The sequence below is a fragment of the Heterocephalus glaber genome, unplaced genomic scaffold (assembly GCF_053883595.1).
Source record: "Heterocephalus glaber isolate CG9 unplaced genomic scaffold, H.glaber_assembly_v1.0 deba00001472, whole genome shotgun sequence".
Lineage (NCBI taxonomy): Eukaryota > Metazoa > Chordata > Mammalia > Rodentia > Bathyergidae > Heterocephalus > Heterocephalus glaber.
Genome location: NW_028258315.1, coordinates 42009947 through 42034529, shown reverse-complemented (window position 1 = coordinate 42034529; position 24583 = coordinate 42009947). Strand labels below are relative to the sequence as shown.

Below are 24583 nucleotides of genomic sequence, written 5' to 3'. Positions count from 1 at the left end.
CATTACCAGGCAGAGCCATGGTATGATCAAGGTTATGTTATTTTAAATAGGGGAGAACAGAATATGACCACAGAAAGAGCCCTTTCAATAGATGCAGATGGGGGAGCAACTAAATTAGAAAACCACTGAAACCCACTGTGGTGGCATATGCCTGTAATCCCAGCACTCAGGAGGCTGAGGCAGGAGGATCACTTGGAATTCAAGGCCAACCTGGGCTACATAGTGAGTTAAAGCCCAGCCTGAGCTACATAGTGAGACTCTGTCTCAAAACAGCGAACAAACAAACACAAAATCTTTGAAATAAAAAGAAAGTTGGGGTAGTTCTTTTCCTCCCCATTTGTTACCATTAACGTGAGTTGAACACCGTTGCTGTGTAGCCAGAGTGAGGAGTGAGTGGTTGTGAACCTCCTCTGGTAGTATGCAGACTTCATTTGAAATGATGAATAGCATTGTTTATTGTTTGGTCATTTGGAATTTTTGAGTATAAAATATTAGTTAAGCACAGTGGTCAGTCCTATTGCATAGTTCAGTTCTTTCTGCATGATTTTACATGTTGATCATTAAGTTCACCAAGATTCTAAACATACTTAACTTGTAAGTCTCTAAATAATGACAAAAAATACTTCTTTATAAAATGAAAAAGTGTAATTCATTCATTTCTTTTGATTTTTTTAAAAGTCTAAAGCCACTGGTGTACTTCAGGATGATATTTATAAGCCAGGAGTAAACCTTATGTATGATTTTTTTATTGCAAAATGTACATAAGAGAAAATTATCTATTTTAATCATTTTTAGGTTACAGTTTTATGGCATTAACTATGTTCATGTTATTGTACAACCTTCAGAACCATCCATCTCCAAAACTTTTTTATCTTCCTAAATTGAAACTCTGTCCCCGTTAAACATAAATCACCATTTTCCACTTCTCCCAGGCCCTGCCAGCTGCCATTCATTTTCTGTCCCTGAAATGTCTACTGTAGGTACCTCTTATAAGTGACATTGTACAGAATTTGTCTGGTTTTTTGTTGTTGTTTTTGTTTTTTGAGACAGGATCCTGCTATGTCATTCAGGCTGGCCGAGGCCTTGAGCACATAGCAATCCTCCTGCCTCGGCAGTGGCCGGCAGTCCTGAGTGGCTGGCATTACAGGCCTGCGCCACCATGGCTGACATGGTTTTTCTAATTGTAACTGGTTTATTTCACCTTGCATAGTATCTTCTAAGGCTCATCTAGGTTGCAGCATGGATCAGGACTGATTCCTTTTTAAGGTGGAATAATGTGACATATGTATATTCCACATTTGTTTATTTTTTACCTTGTTAAAGGACACTTGTTGTTTCTACCTTTTAACTCTTGTGAATAATGCTACTTTGAACAATGATACACAAATAATCTGTGCAAGTCCCAGCTTTCAATTCTTAGGGGTTTATACTGAGAAGTGGAACATACATTAATTCTCTGATTTGTTTGTTTTGCTGCTGGGTATTGAACCCAGGGCCTCATGTGTGCTAAGCACATGCTCTGCTCCTGAGCTACACCCTGCCTTATTTTTGAAGACTCCCATCCTGTTTTCCACAGCAGCTACACCATTTTACCTTCCTACCAGCTATGTCTAAGTGTTGCAGTTTTTTGCAGTACATTTCTTACAATCTCTTACTCACTTTACTAGTGATTTGAAGTGTTACCTGTTTGATTCATGCAATCTGTTTAAAGTTGGAGTAAGTTGTTTTATAATCTCTGTCTTCTTGTTGTCTCATCTGAAAAACTGGGCAAACTGGACCTAAGTTGTAGAGCTTTGTTGTAGATGGGGAGAGCATCAGATGCTGTCAGTGTACTGAAAAGACGCATTGTGTCCACACTTGGTAATAGCCATGGCTATATGGAAAGTGTTTGCTATAACCTTTTGGAAAATTATCATCGTTTTCTGGTTTGAGTTCCTTGGGAAAGGGCTCTGCTCCATAGCTTAGCACTTCTGCATTTCAAGGTTTTGGAGATTAATGCTGACTAAAACCAGGAATCGGTATCAATAGGGCCTAGGAAGGACGGTGCTTTGAACAAAGTTTATCTTCAGCAAATATTCTTGAACTGAGCTATACATAGTTTGTGTAGTCTAACTTATAGAAGTTCCTTGTTGCTCCTTCAGTCCAGGCCTAAGGATACTATTAACAGCGGGACTTAGAAATATACAGGTTCACCTCTGTCATCTCCAGCTTCCTTCAGTAACTGCTTAGCCTCCCTTGCTTTGAATTTATTTGTATTTATAGCTTTTATTTTTCAGGAAATCTTACTGTTTATATTCTCCTCTGTAAAGTTCTTTTGAAACCCCATCATTGTCTTATATAAGGTGTGATTGAAAAGTACAGTGCATATTTAAAATTTTAAAAATTTTATTATAGTAAAAGACACACTACCATTAATCTCCCTCACAATACTCTCCCTCACTTCTACACACATCTCATCATCCTTGCCACTTTCTGAAGCAGTTCTGGAAGTCCTCTTTTTGTGTCTTTATGCTGTCATGGTTGCCTCGAGGTCCTAAATTGATTTTAAACATTTACTTTTCATGGCCATTTTAACTTTGGGGAAGTCATACCGTACCACATTCAGTGAATAAGGTGAATGAGGACACAGCATGTTTTTATGAGCCTGCCTTTCCATTGGATGGCATTTAGCAGCAGCATTCCCTGTGTTTTTCATCACACTTTATAAAAACACTCATGAAAGAAGACTTCCAGCAATGCTTCAGAAAGTGGCAAGAATGATGGGATGTGTTCAAAGCAAGGGGGAGTGGGTGGAAAACGATACTCCATGCAACAGGAACCTGAAAAAAAGCCAGAGTAGCTATTCGGTTTGCAGATGAAATGGATTTCAAACCAAGACTAATTATGAGAGACAAAAAAGGTTACTACATCCTTGTAAAGGGAACAGTTCAAAGCAAGGGGGAGTATTTTGAGAGGGATAAATAGCAATACATCTTTAACTGTAATAATTTTGAAAAATTTAAACATTCACCATAAATTTCGGTCACCCCTTGTATCAGTGTTTCTGATCTTAGAAGCTGCTTTTGTTACAGTTTTTTTTTTTTTCTGGTAGCAGGGATCGAACTCAGGACCTTGTGCTTGTGAGGCAGGTGGCCCCACCACTGAGCTAAATCCGCAGCTGTTATAGCTTCTTTAATCAGAAATGTATTTACTTTTAAAATGTAACAAATGCATTTAAATACCAACAGTATCAAAGGACGACTTCTTGGGCAGAGGCCTGGTAGTAGATGGACTGAAAAGAACTCTTTTTTTCTCTTACAGAGAGGGAGTGGATGTCAGGTGAACCTGAGATTTCCTTCTTTCTGTTCTTGTCCTTAAATATGATTTATTAAACATCCTAGATATCTTTGTGAAAGTACTACTGTGTTATCATCAATCTATTACGTCTTCTTGTACTTTGAGAACTAATATGTATAGCTCCGAAATGTTTAGCTGAAAGACCACTGATTAGTACACAAAATTTGTAATTATGCTAAGAAAACATGAACTGAAATCACATACTGGGAGGAAATTTGGGGCAATTTAGAGGAAGAAATTAAAGATACTAATGTTAAAATAATTGATTAAGTGATTTTTAAAATGATAAGAATCCATGAGTTTTGTCAGTGAATTAGCTCAAGTTTAACTACTGAGACTTCTGTGTAATATCTGGTGGCATGTCTTAGTCTGTATTCTCTGTGCCTTTTGGACCTTTCTAAATCTGTTTTGTGGTTTGCTTATTTTCTACCTCCTATGATAACCCCTCCAGTTTAATAGTTAAATTGTTTAATAATTTGAGGGGGTTTTTTCCCTATATTTTTAAAAAACTTAAGACTCAAGTGACTAGAGGTGTTAGCTCAGTGGTAGTGTTTGCTTAGCCTGCTGAGGTCAGTTCCCAGTGTGCCAAAAATAAGTACTCAGATGAACAACACTGGACTGATTTTTTGTTTGTTTGGTTTTTTTTGGTGCTGGGTATTGAGCCTAGTGGCTCTTGCACACTAAGTGTGCTCCCTACCACTGAGCTGTAGCCCTGGCCCCTCGCTTAATCTCACTCCATGCTTCATGTACACACTTAATTATTGGTCTGTGCAAAACCTGGATTTATTTATTTAGAAAGTTATTTATTTTTCTATAATGTATTAAGCCCTAGCAAACAGACTATCAAAAACTGAACCTATGCCAGGTGCAGTGGTGCATGCCTGTAATCCCCGCACTTGGGAGGCTGAGGCAAGAGGATTGCTGTGAATTTGAGTCCAGCTTATGCTACATAGTGAGTTCAAGGCCAGCCAGAGCTACCCTGTCTCAAAAAAAAGAAAACTAAACCTAACTATTAATAATGTATTTGTACCATTTGGTTCTTCTTGTTTTATTTTTATAGCATGAAAATATTTTACAGTCAAATTCTCTTAAAGTTATGGTTATCATACTTAAATACTGCCAAGAAATTGTAACCAAAATATCAGATATCACCTGGCATGGTAGTCTGTGCCTGTTAGACCAGCGCTCTTAGAGGCTGAAGCAGGAGGATCCCAAGTTTGAGCCCAGCCTGGACAACTTGGTAACTTAGTGAAACCCTGTCTCAAAATAAAAAATAAAAAGGGGTAAGGATGTAGCTCAATGCAACAGTCCTGGGTTCAGTCACCATTATTGCCCCCAAAAAAGAAGAAGAAAAAATACATGATATTGCTGCCTTTAGGGTTTCTAGTTTTAAACAGGTTAAATGGACTATTTCGGTTTTAGATTTATAAAAAAAAAAAAAAGACAGTAGTACCAACAGTTCTTTTATATTCTGTAGCCACATTCCTTTATTAACATCTTACACAAATGTAGTACATTTGTTATATTAGTGAACCAATATTGATACATTCTTGTTAATGAAAGTCCATATTTTGTTCAGCTACCTTAGTTTTTTCCTGTGTATGTAAGTTGTTGTTTTTTTTCTCCTGTCTTTCTTTTTTTGTTTTTTTGAGACTGGGTCTTACTGTGTATTTCAGGCTGGCCTTAAACTTACAACAGTCCTTCTGCTTCAGCCTCCTGAAGGAGGTATGCGCCACCTCACAGGTATGCGTTACCGCGCCTGGCTCAGCTGTCTTCAGCTCTTGTGAAAGTCCTTTTTCTGCCCCAGGGTCACATCCAGGACCCCATTACCTTTAGTTGTCATGTCTCCTTAGACTCTCCTCTTGGCTGCTATAGTTTTTCAGACTTTTCTTGTTTTTGAAGACCTTGACAGTTTTGAAGATTATTGGTCAAGTATGTGATAGGGTGCCCCTCTTTTAGAATTTTTTTGATTATTTTTCATGATTAGACTGGGAATATGAGGTTTTTGGGGGGGAAGACTACAGAGATAAAGTGCTGTTTTATCACATTATATGTAAAGGACATATGCAGTCAACATGATCTCTTTTTTTTGGTTTTTAATTTTTTTGGTGCTGAAGATCGAACCCAGGGCCTTGGACTTCCTAGACAAGCACTCTGCCACTGAGCTAAATCCTCATTCCCGGTTTCTCTGTTGAAGGTAGCCTGGGTCACTTGGCTGAGGTAGTACTTGTCAGGTTTCTCCACTGTACAATTTCTCTTTGGAGGGGGCAGTGAGCCAGGGTCTCATTATGTAGTTGAGGTTGGCTCTGAACTCACTTTGTAGCATAAGCTGGCTTCAAACTCACAGTAATCCTCCTGCCTCAGCCTCCCAAGTGCTGGGGTCACAGTTGTGTGCCACCAACCCTGGTTGTACAATTAGTCTTTTTGCCCTTCCTTCTATACTCTGCTCTTTGGAAAAAAGTTGCCTGCATTAAGAAACAGGGAGTTATAGGTCCCTCTGTGAGGGTGGGATATAACACAAACCATTTGTAACTCTTTTGCATAGGTATGTATTTGTTTTATTTCTTTTGTTTTGTTTTTTGGTACTGGGGATGAACTTAGGACCTTGCGCCTGGGAGGCAGGGGCCGGAACCACTGAGCTAAATCTCCGGCCTGTTGTTGTTTTTGAGACAGTCTCCCTATGTAGATTAAGCTGTTCTTGAACTCACAGCAATCCTTCTGCCTTAATCTCCCAAGTGCTGAGATTAGGGCTGTGTGCCAGCATACCTGGTGTATTTGTTTTATTTCTCTTTTTGTTATGAAGCCTTTTTAAAAGTAAATATTTGCATGTTTGAAAAAAAAGTAATACAAGCTTATTTAAAAATAAAAGCCCTGGGCAGTGGAGGCACAGGTCAGTGCGGTAGAGCACTTGCCTAGCATGAGATGCCCTGAGGTTGCCCTCAGCACTGCTGCACACAAAGTGCCCCAGATAGCTAAAGCGTACAAGAAAGATTCTCCTCACGTTTCTGTGCTCTCATTTCCCAGGAATAACCTTTTGGGGGCTGGGGATTTAGCTCAGTGGTTCCGGCGCCTGCTTTGCAAGTGCAAGGCCCTGAGTTCGATCCCCGGTACCCCCCCAAAAAAACCCCATAAGGAATAACCTTTTGGTTTTTGTTGTTGTTTTTTATTTTGGTTTTTTGAGACAGGGTAGTTCAGGTTGGCCTTGAGGTCACTTTGTAGCGCAGGCTGCCCTTGAATTTGTGGTGATCCTCCCATCTCAGCCTCCTGAGTCCTGGGATTATAGGTGTGCACCTCCAGGCCTGGTTTAAGAGTAACTTTATTTATTTGGTACGGGGATCGAACTCAGATCCTTGCACTTGTGAGGCAGGCGCTGGAACCATTGAGCTAAATCCCTCGCCCCCAATAACTTTATTTATTAACAGTTGTGAATCCTAGATCTCTTCAGATGATATTGTTGGACTCGTTTGACTCAAAATTCTATTCACCTCAGTTTCCTTGGTAAGATTGTTATTACAGTCTGGTTTTTTTCTTGTCTTTGGGCATTTTGTTATAAGCAACAGACCTTTTCTTGAAACAGCTTTCACTGAGGTCACCAGTTACTATCTAAATGGGTGATCCAAAAGGACATTTAAAGCTGAACATGCTAGAGCATGCTGTAATCCTAATACTCTGGGAGGCTGAAGCAGGAGGATCACAACAGCGTGGGCAATTTGGCACGTTATCAGGACCCTGTCTCAAGATTTTAAAAGGCCAGTGCAAAGGTCCTGGGTTCAGTCTCTAATACAGGAAAAAAGAAATGAAACAAAAGGAAAAGAATATTTAATGCCTATTTAAGTACCTCCCAGGTCAAGAAAGAGAACTTTATCACCTGTCACAGAATGCCCCAACCTCAGTCATATCTCCTTCCTCACCCTTAAGCGAAGAACCACTATCTTGATGTTATAGAAATTAATTCTTTGCTTTAGACTTTTATCAAATGTATATCGCTAGACCCATTAATTTACTGTTTTTCACACTCCTCTTTTTTCATGTTTTTGTCTCTTTTAATTTTCATTTCATTTATTTATTTAGAGACAAGTTCTCACTATGCAGCCCAGGCTGGCCTTGAACTCATGGTGGGCAATTTTCCTGCCTCAGCCTCCCAAGTGCTGAAATTTACAGACATGCACCACAAGTCTCTTTTAATTTGCAGATTTCTCCCCACCCCAACTACATTCCTTCTTTGTCTTAGAATTTACTACAGTTGGATTTTGTTGATCCTGTGCTCTGTGTACTATGCAGCTGTTCAGTGTGCTCTTTTGCAAATTGGCAGTGAGAATCCAAGGCTTGGCCACACTCAGATTTCATGCCTTTTGTGAGGCATAATTAGTATTGTCTTCTTTATTTGATAGGCTGATAATGTCTGGTTTTCCCTTTTTTTTATATTATTTTTATGGTATTAGCCATTCATTAAGGGTGCAAAATAGCAATGTTGTGTCTTTTTTTATTCTTTAGCTGGAATAATTTTATAAGAAAAATCTTCATCCTCATCCACTATGTAGTAAGTTAGTGGTATGATTTTTATAGGAATAGCAAGATACTTGATTATTTTATTTTATATATCCAGCTTTTAAGATAATATGTTGGTTTAAAAAATACATCTTTATGAACTCATAAACTTAAACATATTTGACAGATTTCATTTATTATAATTTTTTTTTCCAGTACTGGGGAGTGAACATAGACACTTCATAGTAAGCTACCTCCCTAGTCTTTTGTTTTTTTCCTTTTGAGACAGGGTCTCTCTAAGTCACTAAGTTGCCCCAGCTGAGCTTACCCTTGTAATCCTCCTGTCTCAGCCTCCCAGAGTGCTGGGATTACAGGCCTGGCTACAATTCTTTTACTCTTATTGCAGCTCCAGTTGTCCCATCTTTGACCAGTGGCAGCTTTTTCGGTCTGCCTTGAGTCCTTTTGACAATCTCCTCACTCCCTGGGATATCAAAATACTCTGGGCTTATCTTGTATATTCATTTCCTACACCTGAATTGATCATTTTCCCCCAAGAAACTAGTTTCCTGGGAAGTAGTGTTTGTTTTTTATTTTTCAATCTTAATTTTAATTATTTAATGTTACTTTTGTTGTGATGCTGAAGATCTAACCCTTACTGTTCTGTTACTAAGCCTTACTATTCTATTACTCCCATTTTCTATAATTATATCATAGATATTTCATCAGATCTTATAGTACTTCATTGATTTCTGTGACCTTGTTTCTGAGTTTTTCTAATTTTGATTTATATTCTTTTATGTCTTTTGGATAATTTTAAAGTAAAACATAGATTAGTCCATTTTTCATTGCTGTAACAAAGTGCCAGAAGCCAGGTACTTTATAAAGAAAACACATTTATTCTACTCACAGTCTGGGAAGCCAGAGAGTGGTCTGGGCCAGACTTGTTCTTTGATACAGTCCACTTATGAGAACTGACCAGCGTCTCTTGAGAGGTACATTCATTCCTTCTGAGAGCAGTGCCTCAGATGATCTAATGACCTTTTTCTAGGCACTGCCTGTTCTTTTTTTTTTTTTTTTTTTTTGAGACAGGTTCTCAGGCTGTTCTCACACTCACCGTGTAGCCCAGGCTGGCCTTGAACTCATGGTGAACTTCCTGCCTCAGCTTCCTGAGTGCCAGGATTTTAGGTATGCCCTACCTCTTCTGCCTTAGGCCTTCTTCCTCTTAAAGGTTTGCCATCTCCCTATATCACCGCACTAGGGACAGAGCACATGAACCCCTGGGGGACAAACAGTATATTCAGACCACAGCAGAAGATGTCAGAGTTCCTCTGTGTTTTGAATGTGTGTTTATCTTTTACTTATATTGTCTATAGGGATGTTGTTCTGGTTTTTAATCCCCTTTTTCTTATAGAAATTGTGTGTCTGACTACAAAGGCTCCTCAAGTTAACACTCGGGTTGTGTCACAATAAACCCATTGTAAGTTGAAAATATCACAAGTCAAAAACACATTTAATACACCTAACCTACTAAACACCTGGCTTTGCAACATAGGACCCTGCAGCTGAGATCATGTGGCTGACTAGGAGCTGAACCCTGCCCAGCATTCAAGAATATTACACCAAAAAAAAAAAAAAACAAACAAACAAGAATATTACACCACCTATCAAAATGGGAAAGTGCAAAATTCAAATTAGAAGTGCATTTTTACCTGTTTCTCTTACTGTCTCATCATCATAAAGTCAAAAACTAAGTTGAACCCCTGTTAAATTGTGGAGTTTTTCTGAACATTTAGAAGGAGGTTCAAGGTAGTTTTCCTTAATTTAACAGAGGTCCCTCTTCTGTTGTTTTTGTGTAATGATCAAAAATGTGGTAGCTCATTAGGGGAGATTTTCTCTGCTCGTTTTCCTCTATCACTTTTATCTGGATCTTCTCTTCATGTGAGCTTTCTGAGCGCGTGGTCTGCTTGAGGAAAAAAGATTAGATTGATGTTTATATGTTGAGTTTTAATTTGGGATGTTTAAGGAAAAAGAGTGGGCACCAAAACTGTCAGAATCAAGGTTTCTAACTTAGTGTGTTATGAGGCTTGAGGAATCAGTGGATTTTTTTTTAAGTATGGGCAAAAAGATTAGATTAGGAAATGGTGATGGTAACAAGAGCTCCACTGAGGAGATAGCATTGCAAGAGAGGCTTGATAGCTCGCTGTAGTCATCTGGGGGAGAGATCATAGGAAGGAGCAGATTAGGGAGATGTGAATGGACAGGATTTGGTGATAGAGAAGTTGTAGACAGTGTGATACTGGGAGACCGTGTGGGTGATCCTATATCTAAATATCCAGGGCTGGGGATTTAGCTCAGTGGTGCCACACTGGCCTCACAAGCACAAGGTCCTGAGTTCGATCCCTAGTACCTAAATAAATAAATATCCAGGCATTAAACAGACTGGCCAGATTTGGAGTTAAAATTCATAGTGATCCTCTTATCCCTTAGGAAATGCTTGAACATAACCTTCCATTTATTTTTTAAAACTAGGAATCAGGTAGCGTTCAGAGTCATATAATGGGACAAGACCCTTGGACCCCGGAGGATCAAGCGCAGCAGACACTTGACTTCCAACTCTGGGTGGCAGTCTGGTCTCTGGTTGAGCACCTCGCTTGCTGTGCCCCAACTTGTAGTCAGTGAAAAGATTTAAAGATGAGTCAGTGTTCATAGTAAGATAGTGAATTAATATTCTTAAAGTTTTTAGAACAGAAATTGCTGGAATAAAACTAAAATCAGTTCTGTTGCAAAAGATTAAACATGAACCTTTGGTTTTTTGTATTAGGGTTTAAAGTTATGTACCTATCAACATTTATACAATAGTTTCTAGTATCCACTTTTGTCATATGATTTTGACTATCAGAAATTGATAGCTTCGCATTTCACTGAAAAATGACAGTTCGATCCTCAGTACCCAAAAAAAAGAAAAAAAAGAACCATTTTAAAAAATTTCTCCCAAATATATCTCTATATATGTCTTCTATGAAGCACTGGTTTGTTAAATAGGAATAAATACCTCCATGGGATTATTATAATTGAATGATAATAATATGTTTGTTATCTATTATTGTCGGACATGGTGGCACACAAAATCCTAGCACTCAGAAGGCTGAGACAAGAGGCTTGCCCTGAGTTCGAAGCCAGCCTGGGCTACATAGTGAGTTCAAAGCCAGCCTGAATTACATAGCAAGACCCTGTCTCAAAAAATGCAAAAAAAAAAAAAAGGTATTTATTATTATAGGTCTTAGATACGGTCTTTTGGTTTTTTTGTTTTGTTTTGTTTTGGTACGGGGGATCAAACTCAGGTCCTTGCTCTTGCAAGCCAGGTGGTGGAACCACTGAGCTAAATCCCTGGCCCTAGATACGGTCTTCTGAGGACAGACGCACACAGTTTGTTCCTGAAGATCTCAGTACCAAGTGTAGTGATTGTCTCACTATGTTTGATGAAAAACCACAGTACCATAAACATGCAAATCTGTAATAGTGTCTGCTCTAGGTTTTTATAATCTGGGAGTTCCACCTTGCTGTGTAAAGTGCTATTGCACATAGTAGGATTTTGCTTTCGTCGGCCTTCCCACAGTCTGGTTGAATGAGGTTCTGAACTGCCTTTCCCTGGAAGCTGTCTCCACTGACACAGACCAGACAGAGCACAGCTCAGGCTGGAAAGGGAGTTGGCTTTCCCAGAAGCAAAGTGAAAATACGAATGACTGTGTAAGTTGTTTTGGCCTGATCTTTACAATTACCTTTCCAATTTCTGTATTTGCCTTCCATTATTTTTTAATGATGACTTTAATTTTCCTCATCTGCTTTCATAAGTTTTAATCTTTTTCAACTCTTAGACATATTTAAGATTTTTTATTTTAAATGATATTTAAATGTAGTCATGCATCTAATTTTACCACAGGAAAAATATTCATGTTTTTCTTACCCTCTGTCCCTGCCTCTGCCATCTCTCTTCTCTCCTTCTTCACTACAAGCACTGTGATAAGTTATGTTGCAGCATTGATTAATTGGTGGTATTTGGTGCTTGTTATAGTGCCGTGTATACAATTAACATGAGCTAATTGACCATTTCTGTTATGTGGTCAGATTTGGTTACAATTTATGGTCTATTTTTATCAAGTATTATATAGTAAAAAATGTAATCTTTAAATACACTCTGACATTGCTAGTAATATTTTATTATATCTACTTTACCTTTTTTAGAAAAAACTTAAAATTCTGTAGTATAAATAATAAAATTGATTTCTTTCCTTTTTATGTGAAAAGGCGATACAATTCAGTAGGTGGCACTCTTTTCCTTTCTGTTCAAGTTAATGAATATCCAATTAAATGCTAAAGGATGTTTTCAAAACCTTGGGAAGAATTACACAATTTAAATCATACATGGCTTATTTTAGAAAGAGTAATAATTTTGTCATAATTTACCTTTTGTGAAACAGTGTCATATGAATATACTGCACTTAATATTTTGCCTTGAGGAAACTTTTATGTGTAGAACAGAATTCTTTTTGACAAAGGCTTTATGTTTTACTTTTTGAAACTATAGATTTTTTTTCCAAAATTTGAAATTGTTATCCATTATTATCTACTTTTCCTCCATGTTTTTATATTCAAATATTATCATTAAAATCCCACTGGGAGATACTTTAGAAAGTAACACATTTCTCTCATTCTAACACACTAGTTTTTCTTATTTGTAGTGTGTGCATCTCATTTTCCACTATGAAGAGTATTTAACTAATTGAACTAATTAATACAACTTAGAGTTTTCCTCTTTATTCACATTGTCTATATTCTTTTTAAAATACTCAGTATTGCTTGTTATGGTGTTTTCTTGTATTTCCTATTAAAAATGTACCATAATTATTTAGATATTCTCTCACTGTTCGATGTTTTTATTATTTTAAAATACGATAATGTCACATCAAATATGCTTGTGCATATTTTTCTTTTATATTATTTCCTTATGATAAATTCCCAGGAGTTTTTAGGTCAAAGGTATAAACACATTTATGGTTTTTGACACATATTACACATTGCTTTTCAAAAGAATTGTATCAGTTTACAGTGCTATAATGAATGTGTGATTATACCAGTCCCACTGGAATTGAATTTCCAAGTATAATTTTTTACTACCTTAGCTTAAACATTTTGGAGGGGGTGGGTCGTTTGTTTTAATTTTTTACTTGAAATGTGGGAACTACCAAAATCTTTCACTAGAATATAACCACTGATTCTATGTTGATGTAATCTTCCAAGTCTTTTGTGTGTGTTTGTGTGTGTAGTGTTTGTGTGTATAATGTGTATGTGTGCAGTGCCTATTTTAGCATTGTTTATTTATAGCATAATTTTATATGCTGTGTTTTTCAGTTGATTAATTCACCTACTATATGCTATCCATTCATTAATTTTTTTTTTTTTGGTACCAGGGATCGAACTCAGGTCCTTGGGCTTTCGGGGCAGGCAGCGGAACCACTGAGCTAAATCCCCAGCCCACAGCCCTTTTATTTTTTATTTTGTCATAAGGTCTTGGCTAATTGTCCAAGCTGCCTCCATCTTGAATTTGGTTGCCTCATCCTCCTGAGTAGCAGGGATTTCATATATGTACCACAATGCTTTCTAGCTGTTCAGATTTAAAGTGAAATTTGAGGGGTTTTATCTGAGTTAAAGGGAGAACTTCATTCTATATTTGCTGTGGTCTTTATAACCATCATTTCAAATGACTGTATTTCAAATAGCTTAAGTGTTGAATAATGAGACCTCCAATTTTTAACTTATTTAAATACCACTGCAATAATTACTTTTTTTTTTTTTTTTGTACTGGGGATCAAACTCGGGTCCTTGCGCTTGCAAGGCAGGCGGTGACACCACTGAGCTAAATTCCTGGCCCTGCAATAATTACTTTTATTTATAGTGTACTCAATATTGTGACTTCTTCTTTTTTTTTTTTTTACTTTTTTGGCACTGGGGATTGAACTCGGGTCCTTGTGCTTGTGAGATAGGCGGCGGAACAACTGAGCTAAATCCCAGGCCCAATATTGTGACTTTTTTATGATTGATTGAAAAGTTTGAATACTAAATTTAAAAGTAAAATTTTTTTTAAAAACTGACAGAATTCTTTTAAAATGTAATAATTTAGGGCCGGGGATTTAGCTCAGTGGTTTAGCCGCCTGCTGCCCAAGTGCAAGGACCCAAGTTCAATTCCTGTACCAAAAAAAAAAGTATTAATTTACATTACTATTGGTAATATAGAATACCCATTTTATTCTATCCTTCCACTTTAAAATAGTGTTTCAAATTTATTTATTTATTTATTTTCGGCCCCAGGGATCAAACTCAGGACCTTGTGCTTTTGAGGCAGGCACAGTGCCACTGAGCTAAATCCCATTTGGTTGGGTTTTTTTTGTATTAAATTCTTTTATTGGTATATTGTAGGTATACAACACAATTACATTTCTCATTGGGAATTGTACCTTTATATCATGCATCTTAGTTCTTATTTTTTCCCCATTCCTAGCCCTCCCTTCACGTCCTCCACCCTTCCCTATTTACAAAGACTTTATTTCCATTTTTTTCATTTCTCAGCATTTTTTCCTTTCCCTTCTTTCCTTTCCCCTGTGCCTCCCACTACCCCTATCCCTTTGGACCTTTTCTTCCTATTTTACATTATCGATTATTCATTCTAATCATTGGTACATTTTAGGTATACAATATAATGACATTCATCATTGGAAATTTGCACCTTTACATAGTCTCTCTTGGTTCTTGTTTTTCACCCTTGCCCAGCCCTCCCTTCAACCCCTCCAGCCCTCCCTATTTACAAAAATTTTGTTCCTATTTTGCCATTTTCTCATATTAATCCCATTCCCTTCTATCCTTTCCCTTAGCCCTCCCACTTCCTTCCCCTTTGCCCCTTTTCTTCCTATTTCACATGACCTATTATACATTTCGTCCTTATTTACACTTTCAGTTTCTCACACCAGAAAAACTATTCGGTATTTACACATCTGTGTCCTATTTATTTCACTTAAGAGCATTGCCTCAATGTGCATCCACTTAGCTATAAATGTCTCTAATTTCTCATTTTTGATGGCTGAGTAGTACTCCATTTTATAAAAAAACCACATTTTCTTTATCCATTCTCCAGTTGATGGGCATTTTTTTGAGACAGGGTCCCTCTGCGTAGTCCAAGCTGGTCTTGAACTCATATTCTCCTGCCTCAGTCTCCTGAGTGCTGGGATTACAGATGTGCGCCACCACACCTAGATGTTTCAAATTTAATAGATGTTCTATTTGTATTTTAAATTTTCAGTTCTTTTTATACTAATATTTTGTTCTGAGACAAGGTCTCGCTGTATACTTCAGGCAGGCCTTGAACTCATTGTGTATCACAGGCTGGCCTGGAACTTTCAGTAATCTTCCTGTCTCAGTTTCATGAATGCTGGGATTATAGGTATGTGCCACCATGCTTGGCTTTTTTTTGTGGAGGAGGTTTGAGGCAGGATCTCCCTTTGTAGTTCAGGCTGTCCCTGAACTCACTATGTAGCCCAGGCTGGCCTCAAACTGGCGCCAATCCTCCTACCTCAGCCTCCTGAGTGCTGGGATTATAGTTGTGCCCCCCCACACCCAGCTCCATGCTTGGCTTTTGTACTAATATTTAGCATAATTTGGGATAATGTTTTTAACCCTTGGTACATTATTAGGGTCCATTGGTTCCGATTTTTTTAAGTTTTGTTTTTGAGGAGTTTTGACTCTTTGAAAGGATTAGCATTTCATGACTTTTATTCTTCCTTTGAGACTATCAGAAGAACAAAGAGAAATTTACTCTTTAAAAAAATTTGAGCATCTGGGTGTGGTGACCCAGGCCTTTAATCCCAGCACTCAGAAGGCTGAGAGCAGGATCATCGGGAGTTGGAGGCCAACCTGAACTACAAAGCAAGACACTGTCTCGAACCTGCTCCCCCTCAATTGAATAAAGTTTGTTTTGTCTTGTTATTAACATATGTCCATTGGGCCCTTTGTAAGTCTAAGACATGGGATTTGGAGAACCATATTTTTTTGTATCTTAAAGTATTTTGCTATTTTATCATCATAAGAATTATTACTCGTCTGTTCCAAATGTGTTAAAGAATCTAAAATAATAAGAAAATGGAAAAACTAAACTGCCAAGAGGAGGTTAATCCAGTCCAAAAATAGTCATCTTTAATTTTTCTTACTGTGAGACCTACAATATTATATTCAAAAAGTACACTAACTGGCTGGGGATTTAGCTCAGTGGTGCTGTGCCTGCCTCGCAAGTGCAAGGTCTTGAGTTCGATCCCTGGTACCAATAAAAAAAAAGTACATTAACATGGACTGGAAATACGAGCTTTTTGGTCTACTTTTAGCTTTCAGTTGATCACAGTTGAAAACTTAGAATTTTTTATTTTCTTTAATGGAAAAGAGAAAAATTGGAGTTTCACAATTACTAGACAAATCAAAGTAAAAGTAAATAGATGACATTTCTGGCCTTTGATGATGATGATGATGATGATGATGATAATAATATAAATGAAATTGCAGACACTGGGTTGTCAATGACAATATCCTGTATGGTTTCTTTGTAATTCAAGAACTGATATATTTCTAAGAACAAACAAAAAAATATAGTCTCTCTAGTCTCTCAACAGGAAGGGCTTTTATCATCCAATAATTTGCGACAAGAACCTAAATCGTCCTGTTTAGAAAGGATGTAGGATGGTACTTTTAGAATATTTTATGCTGTTATGCCCCAAGTATTACATTATATAAAGGGTTTCGTGTGTTCAGATTTATAATTAAATTTTCAATAAAGTTGTTTTTACTATCCTTTATACTTCATAAATTGTGCACAAAATGGCTTAAAATATAAAGATTCTATTGGACCCATTTATTAAATGATAGTTTTTCCTGTTATATTGAGGGTTAAAGTAAAAAATACTTGTCAGATCTAATGGCATTATTATGTTTTAACATCTCTCTTTAGTGTATAACCCTAATTATGGCTGGCAGACACAATTGGGAATAGTTACAAGGAAATAGTATTTCTGGACCAATCAACAACGGAATGAAAAACTCAGGAAGTCCCAGGGCCACAGTAAAGGAGAAAAACTCAGTTTTCATTTCCTTTCATGTAGTGTGTTCACAGTAACTTTAAAGGAGAGTGAGAGGTAGGTCAGGAGATTTTGTCTGCAATTGAGTAGTACCTGTGTGTGGAGCCCATCTCAGCAGGCATCCAGTCATCAGCTAACAGACCTTCCCGACTCCCTTGACAGCTGCCAGATATCCTATTGCAAATTAAATATGAAACAGGGATGGACTGACTTGTGCATCTAAAGGATTTCTTCAAGTTCAACTTCAAATGTAGCTGTTAGTGCGTTCGGTTTTATTAAAGCTGGCTTTGTTGGGGAGGGAAAGGATAGCTAGAACTGTCTCTGTGGTATTAAGAAAAATGCTGTGGGAAAATAAAAAGAATGGGATAAAATTCTAAACCTTTACATGTGTATCTGGTACATATCATAACTCCTCTTGTAATTACTGCAGAATTGCCAAGCCTGTGAAACTGGTATTTAGCCTACTATGGCAGTGTAGCCTATTAGTAAACACAAGTTTGTAGTTAACAAGTGTTACATGTTTCACAGTAGGGTTCTTTTGAGATTTTCTTTTTTTAACTTTGCCTTTCTATATTTTGCTAACAAAAGGAAATAAAACGTGAGGTTAGATCATATATACCTTCAGGGCCAAAAAGGCTAAATTTTGGATTTGATGAAGCTTATTAAAACCAACAGTTGTGTACTCTTACTTGAGTGTCATACACTCATCAGCTTTACATGAACTAACTCATTTAATCTTTATAAAGGCCATAGAAAGTAAGTACTATTGTGGTCTTTATTTCATGCATGAGCAAAATGAGGTATAGAGATAACTTTTTAATTTGATTGATTCATTAGAGACAGTATCTTGCTATGTTTCTCAGACTGGTCTCAAACTCCTGGCTCTAGCCATCCTCCCACCGTAGCCTCTGGAGTACATGAGATTACAGGCAAGTGCCACCTTTCTCAGCTGAGTAACTTTAAGTCACATGTTAGTGACTGGGAGATCCAGGATTTGAATCTAGACAGTCTGACTCTAAAGAACTATTTAAAAAAAAAATAATTACTGAGCTATTTTTCTACTTAGAATCTGTTGCTGTGATATTCCTCTTATACATGTACAAGACCCTGGGCCCCATGCCCAGCACTGCAAAAGCAAAACAAAAAAATAAAAAACAAAATGAAGATTTGGGGTACATTGAGCCACTCATTTAATCCCATTGATGTGTCTTAGATTGCTGTGAAGACTTAGGGTCATTGCGTGGGGGATGTAAATTCATGATACATAAGCATTGTCTATAGGCTAATCACATACATAATTGTATTAAGTATATATAACAGTTGTTGTGGTTCATAAAATACAAGTCCATTTAGTATGGCTTAGTTCATGGCTTTTTGTCATACATTTTCCCAATTTGTATATGTCTTAGTTACTTTTCTTGTTGCTGAGAAAAAAATGCCCAATACTTAAAGTTAAAGGAGGAAAGGTTTATTTATCTCACAGTTCGTAGAAGTTTCAGTCCATAATCTGCTGGCTCCAGGGGAGGGTGGCATTGCAGAGGAGAAACAGTTCATGATGGGCAGAAGGTAGCAAAGCAACAGGGGGGACAACTACAGCTCTTTCTATCCCTTATATCTTACCCAGGCTACTTAGGGCGGTAGCACTCACAGCCTTAATCCTGGTGCCCTTGATCCTAGCATTGCACCATAAGTGAATCCCAGCGTCACACTCTAGATTCAGCCACCTCTGAAAAAGCCCCACCTATGACTGCATGAGGCTTTGGGGGGACATCTAAACACGAGCCATAACAGTATATACTAAAACTTAGCAATTATTGAGGGTTTATGAGGTAATTTGATGTAAAAGAGGGGTGTTATTTATTAGAACTAGTTGCTTTGCTTTCAGTCTGAATCCCTGTCTTCTGATAAATACTTTTCTCTCTGGTCCAGGTAAATTGCTTAACCAACAACAGTGAAACTCATTGTTATTTTCTGTTCTCTGATGTACCTGTAGATTAAATCTTTACTGTGTTTTAATTAAGAAGGCAACTTGACAGTTACTGTTCTTTCATTGATCGCTCATGAATGAGAAAGTGCTGCATCCATTTTATGCTGGGATTGATAGCACAACTGATGCTGTCACTTTGGAGAAGCCATATACAGGAGGCAGAATCTATACCACATGTAAATTTAAACACTAATACCGTTGAAAATACTGCACTGCCATGCATAGTCTAGTATTTCAGAAATAAAGGTTTAGGGTTTTAGATTTATTTTTCAGTGTGTTCCTATGGTAGTTTGTGCATCTTCCTGTTATAGTATTGTGTGGTTTGGGCATCATTCGAATGTGCCTCTCAAAGATGCATGTATTCGAAGCTTGGTTCCCAGTATAGTGATGTGGGAGTTGATGGGACTTTGAGAGATGGAGTCTACTGGGGGGGGTCCTTAGGTAACTGGGGCACTAAGGGGCTAGAATGGATTCAACTAGTGCTCATAGAGCTTTTGTGAGAGTGAGTTGTTTTGCGTGAGCCTGACCTCTGAACTGCTCTCTGACTTCTTGTTTCAAGATGTCATTTCTTCCTCCCATCACTGTGACACCAACTGCCCTTAAGTGCCTTCACGAAGGCTGGACCAAGGCCCCCACCTCCTCACCAATACCACCTTTCCTGCCGCATCTTAGACTTTGAACATCCAGAATTATGATATAAATAAACTTTTTTTTAAACTTCTTTTCTTTTTAAAGTTAGCCTGCCTCAGATATTTTGTTATAGTAACAAAAAACAGTACTATTCAATTCCTTCACAATTTTACTATCCTCTGGTTGTGTGTGCCAAGCACTATTGTGAACACAGAAAAAAACCCACGTGAACTAAATAGGCAAATATCCCTGTTCCTGTGTTTTTACATTTTAGTGGGTGGAACAGACAGGAAGTAATAAACACAACAAATAAGAAAATTACATAGTATTTTTGGAAGGGGATAAGTACTCTTGAGGGAAAAAAAATCATTATAAAGGGAAATTAAAATGCTAGGATGTTGGGGAGAAAGTTATAATTTAAAATATGGTGAAAAAAATTATGGTGGTCACAGGAGTATTGTGAAAAGGACATTTGATCAGACTTAAAAGTGATAAGAGGGAGACAAGAGTAGGACATCTCAGGTAAGAGCACAAGCAGAGAGAAATCCAGGGCAGGGCCTGGGACAGGTGGCTGACATGTTGTTCACATCAGGGTCAGGAAGACTGGAGGCGGGCAGGGTGGGGCAGAGGGGTAGAGGTCCAGAACAGACTCCAGCCAGCAGTACGGGAGGCCCGTGTGCGAGTTTGACTTTTATTTTCAGTGACATGGACTGAAGCATGTTAAACATTTTTTATTGTAGAAAAAAATTCCAGTATACAAAAGTAAACAGACTAAGACAATTACCTTGCATGTGTCCTTCACCTAGATCCAGCAACATCTACTCACAGCAGTCTTATTTCATTCACTTCCCCTCCTTTTATATTATCTTGAAGAAGATCTCTTACATTGTCTTATTTCATTGTATTTTTTCAGATATATATTGCTATATAATAAGAGCTATTTTTGGCATGATTATAGTGTTATCATACCTTTAAAATTCTTGAATATTGTAAAGTAGTCCTTTTCAAAATTCTTTTCTCAAATCTAAATATTTGTTGGGTTATTATATATTGTTTGAAACATGAATCCAAATATCTGCACATATTGTGACTAGTTGATATCTCTCTTGCTCTCCTTTCTGTTTCTTTCTCATTTGCATTTAGATATTTATTGCAGAAACTGCTCTGTTCTGTGTGGTTTTTCATAGTGTGAAGTGTGCTTATAGCATTGTAATAGTGAGGTGTTTTGTTTTGCTTTTTTGGTTTTTTTGGTACCGGGGATCGAACTTGGCTCTTTGCACTTGCGTAGCATGCGGTGAAACCACTGAGCTAAATCCCTGGCCCTGTTTTTTTTTTTTTTTTTTTTTTTGAGGTAGGCAGATAAAAAAAAAAAAGGTACTGAAAACTCATCACTTCCTAGAAATTTTATTCTTGAGATTTAAGTTTATCATGTTGTATGGTGAAAATACTACATAACTACATGTTACTGAATATTTCTCCACTCCCCATTCAGATAGCATGAAATTGACATTGTGGGAGTATTTTCGTCCCTGAAGTCAGCAAAGGCCACAGATCACGGTTTGATGTACTGTTTTGTTAATCATCTAGATTTAAGCAAGTGATGGTGAAAAATGTTGAACAATGTTCATTAAAAATTTCAAAATGTATAGTGTCTATAGCTGCTCCATTGTCAGTAGTATCAGAAATAAAGAAATGGTCTTCCAATATTCTAAAACAGTTACATGGTTAAAGAAGCTGCTTACATCAATGACAAGTAAACTCCTGGTAGACATCTTCCTTGTTTTGCTTTAGATTAAACCAGAGGTCAGTAAACTTTGGACAGCAGCCCAATTCTGTGAATAAAATTTTTTTTGTTATTGTTTTGGTACTGGGATCGAACTTGGGACCTTGCGCTTACAAGGCAAGCAGTGGAACCACTGAGCTAAATCCCTGGCCCCTGTGAATAAAATTTTATTGGAACACAGCTATGCTTATTTATGCTTTGATGCTGCACTGACAGAAGTGAGTAGATGTAACAGTGACTATATAATCCCACAAGCTTAAAATATTTGCTATCTGGCTCTTTAGAAAATTGCTGTCCTCTAAACTGAGATTCCTCTCAGAAACGCATCCATTCCTCAGTTGCTACTGATGTATAACTTTGGCACATAACAAAAAAAACATAGTATGAGAACCAATTAGTAGGCTATATGTAACTTTTGTAGTACTGTTATGTTCTATATATCCTTTATATAAATAATCCTTAAATATGCACACACCCCGCCAAGCACCTCTCCCCACCCCACCCCCCAGAGTAGTTAAACATTTACCAGCACACCACTCGGTCCACTTGAACTGTCATCTAGCAAATGGACCCAGTGACTGATTTCATTACCGAAGTGACTCTTCCTTCTAGATGAGAGATTTGAAAATTGAGTAAGAAGCAAGAATGATCAGGTTTTTAGGGAAAATGTATCAGTGACTGATCAGGAGTAATTAATACTGCAAAGAAATGGTCATCCATTGCATATTTGGAGACTTTCATAGTTTATAGTTTATATTTTAAGTTACTTTATAGTTTAGATTTTAAGTTTGTCATTGATTTCTAGCAATAGCAGCCCCTACGCTGCTTCCAAAAGATAATTAGAAGGAACCGTTTGTCCCTAAACAGTTCTTGAGTGCCCAGTTATGCCAGACACAGTAAGGTACAAAAATTTAAACATTATTAAAGAATGCTTTTGTTGGGCTGGGGATTTAGCTCGGTGGCACCATGCCTGCCTTGCAAGCGCAAGGTCCTGAGTTCAATCCTGGGTACCAAAAAAAAAAAAAGAATGCTTTTGTTAATATTTACTGAACTCTCATATCTGTTAGCCACATCACAAGTGGCAAATGAGTGTAGTTCCAGTGGGAATGCTGGTTGATGTTTCCTTTATGTTAATGAGGAAGACAAAGTAAAATTTCATGTCAAAACTGCCCTCATTTGTTAATGATAGTTTTTCTGAGTTGGGTGCTAGTCTTTGAATTGCTAGAATATTTCCTCAGTTTTTTGTGCTGATAATGGAATGGCTGCAGATAAAACACACTTTTAAATTTAATCTGCATTTTCAACATTTTTTCTGCAACTTTCTACATTTTTTTTTAACTTTCTACATCTTGATAACACAACAGTAAGTCACACTATTTTGTAGCATTTATTGATTCCTGTGGTGTAAATACTCTCACCTTGTCCAGTTTCCAGCCCACAGTGGGATGCTACTGGTTGTAGTATGGAAGAGAACTGCAGCTGGAACTGTTGTTTGTATCATTCAGATGCAGTGGGTGTCAGTAACTCAAGGATAACATAATGAATTGTGAGTCTGAAATAGCTTTGCTTTTGATATAATTAAATTGTAAGCTTTTATGCTGTAACTTTAATCTCCTATATCTATTCCACCACACCATTGATAGATCTCACTTTTTGTAATAATAGATATATATCTGAAAAAGTTGATGCTTTACAAATTTTTAGAAATAGAATTTAAAATCAAGACAGAATACCCTCTACTTAAGGGAAACTTTTCCTCAGTCCTTTGTAGAGTGATAAATACTTCTGCAAAATAAGTAATGATCTCCTAGTTTCAGATTAGTTTTTTGAGGGCCATATGTTCATAAAGACCACAAAACCAAAGAGCTCTCTTGAAATTTTCATTTGCTAGGGGGATGATAGGTAATGCTCTGTACTGTATTTAAAACACATCATAACAATGTTATAGTTCTATACCAAAACATACATTAAGAAGTAGTAAAAAAAAAAAAAAGAAGTAGTAAATTCTCTAGTTAATATTCTGAAGTTTCTTTTGAATTTACTTCTTTTTGGAACCAGATCCTTTTTCTTTTTTTATTCAAAAAACTTTGAAGGCCGTACGTGGTGGCTCACACTTGCAATCCTAGCACTCTGAGAGGCTGTAGCAGGAAGCTCGTAAGTTTGATCCCAGGCTGGGCAATTTAGTGACTTAGCAAGACCTTTTCTCAGAGTCAAAAGTAGGGTTGGAAATGGGGAAGGTCATTCAGTGCAAAGGCCCAGAGTTCAATCCCCAGTGCTGTACTGCCAAAAAAAATTTTTTTTATGTGGGTAAGCACTTTATTTCAAAGGTGATATAAACTGAGTGGTCATACAGGCACCTAAAATTAGTGATTGTGAAGGAAGAGGAAAGAAAAAACAAAGATTAACTGAAATAAAATGCAGGATTGTAGCAAGCCATAAACACTTCTTTTTGAAACCTTGTCTTTCCTGTCACAGGTACATTGATTTATCCCATTACCAAGTTAGAGCTGCTCCTCTAGATGATATGTCCAGCAGAAAGTTCTCTGGAATTGGAGGAGAAATTGGCAGGATGCCTACAGAATAGCAATGGGTACTCCAGAGAGTAAGAGAGTTGGTGCCGGCAAGTCTTTGGAACATTAAAGTGGACACTGGATAGTGTATTATTGGGTGGACTGTCACAGGACTCTACTCAGACTTGTTATAAAGTTCTAAAGTTTTAAAAGACATTTTGATTTTATGTTGCTTGAATTCTTCATCCTATTAGTGAGTTATTTCATGAAAGGGTAATTGTGTTTTGATTTGAGGGAAATAGTGATTTTTTTCCTTCACACGGATATAAATATCTAAGAAAAACTCTTAGCTTTCTCTTAACTTTTTTACGTGATTATTTGCCTCAGCATCTTAAGTGATGTTTTTGTTAAGTTCAAGAAAGAAAAAGGTAAGAGAAAATTAGAGAAGTTATGAAACTACTATTAGCTTTCTACATTCAGTGGGAGAAAACTGATTTTCAGCTATAACACACCCCAGGGGTCTTTTCAACATTTCTGAATTTTTTTTCCCCCTACTAACCTCAGGGATTTCTTAGAAATCTGATCTGTCAGTTGAATTATTTCGAGGAAGTAGGAATAGGGAAGAGTGGAATTTAAGGATTTGTGGGGTTGACAGATTACAAATAGGGTTGAATGACTT

At 37.3% G+C, this 24583-nt stretch overlaps 1 protein-coding gene across 1 annotated transcript in view; it reads left to right on the top strand.

The window, feature by feature from the left end:
- The window catches only part of Taf3 (TATA-box binding protein associated factor 3), a 167365-nt gene that overhangs the window by 7598 nt on the left and 135184 nt on the right, over positions 1-24583 (top strand). The gene's annotated exons all lie outside the window — the stretch shown is intronic.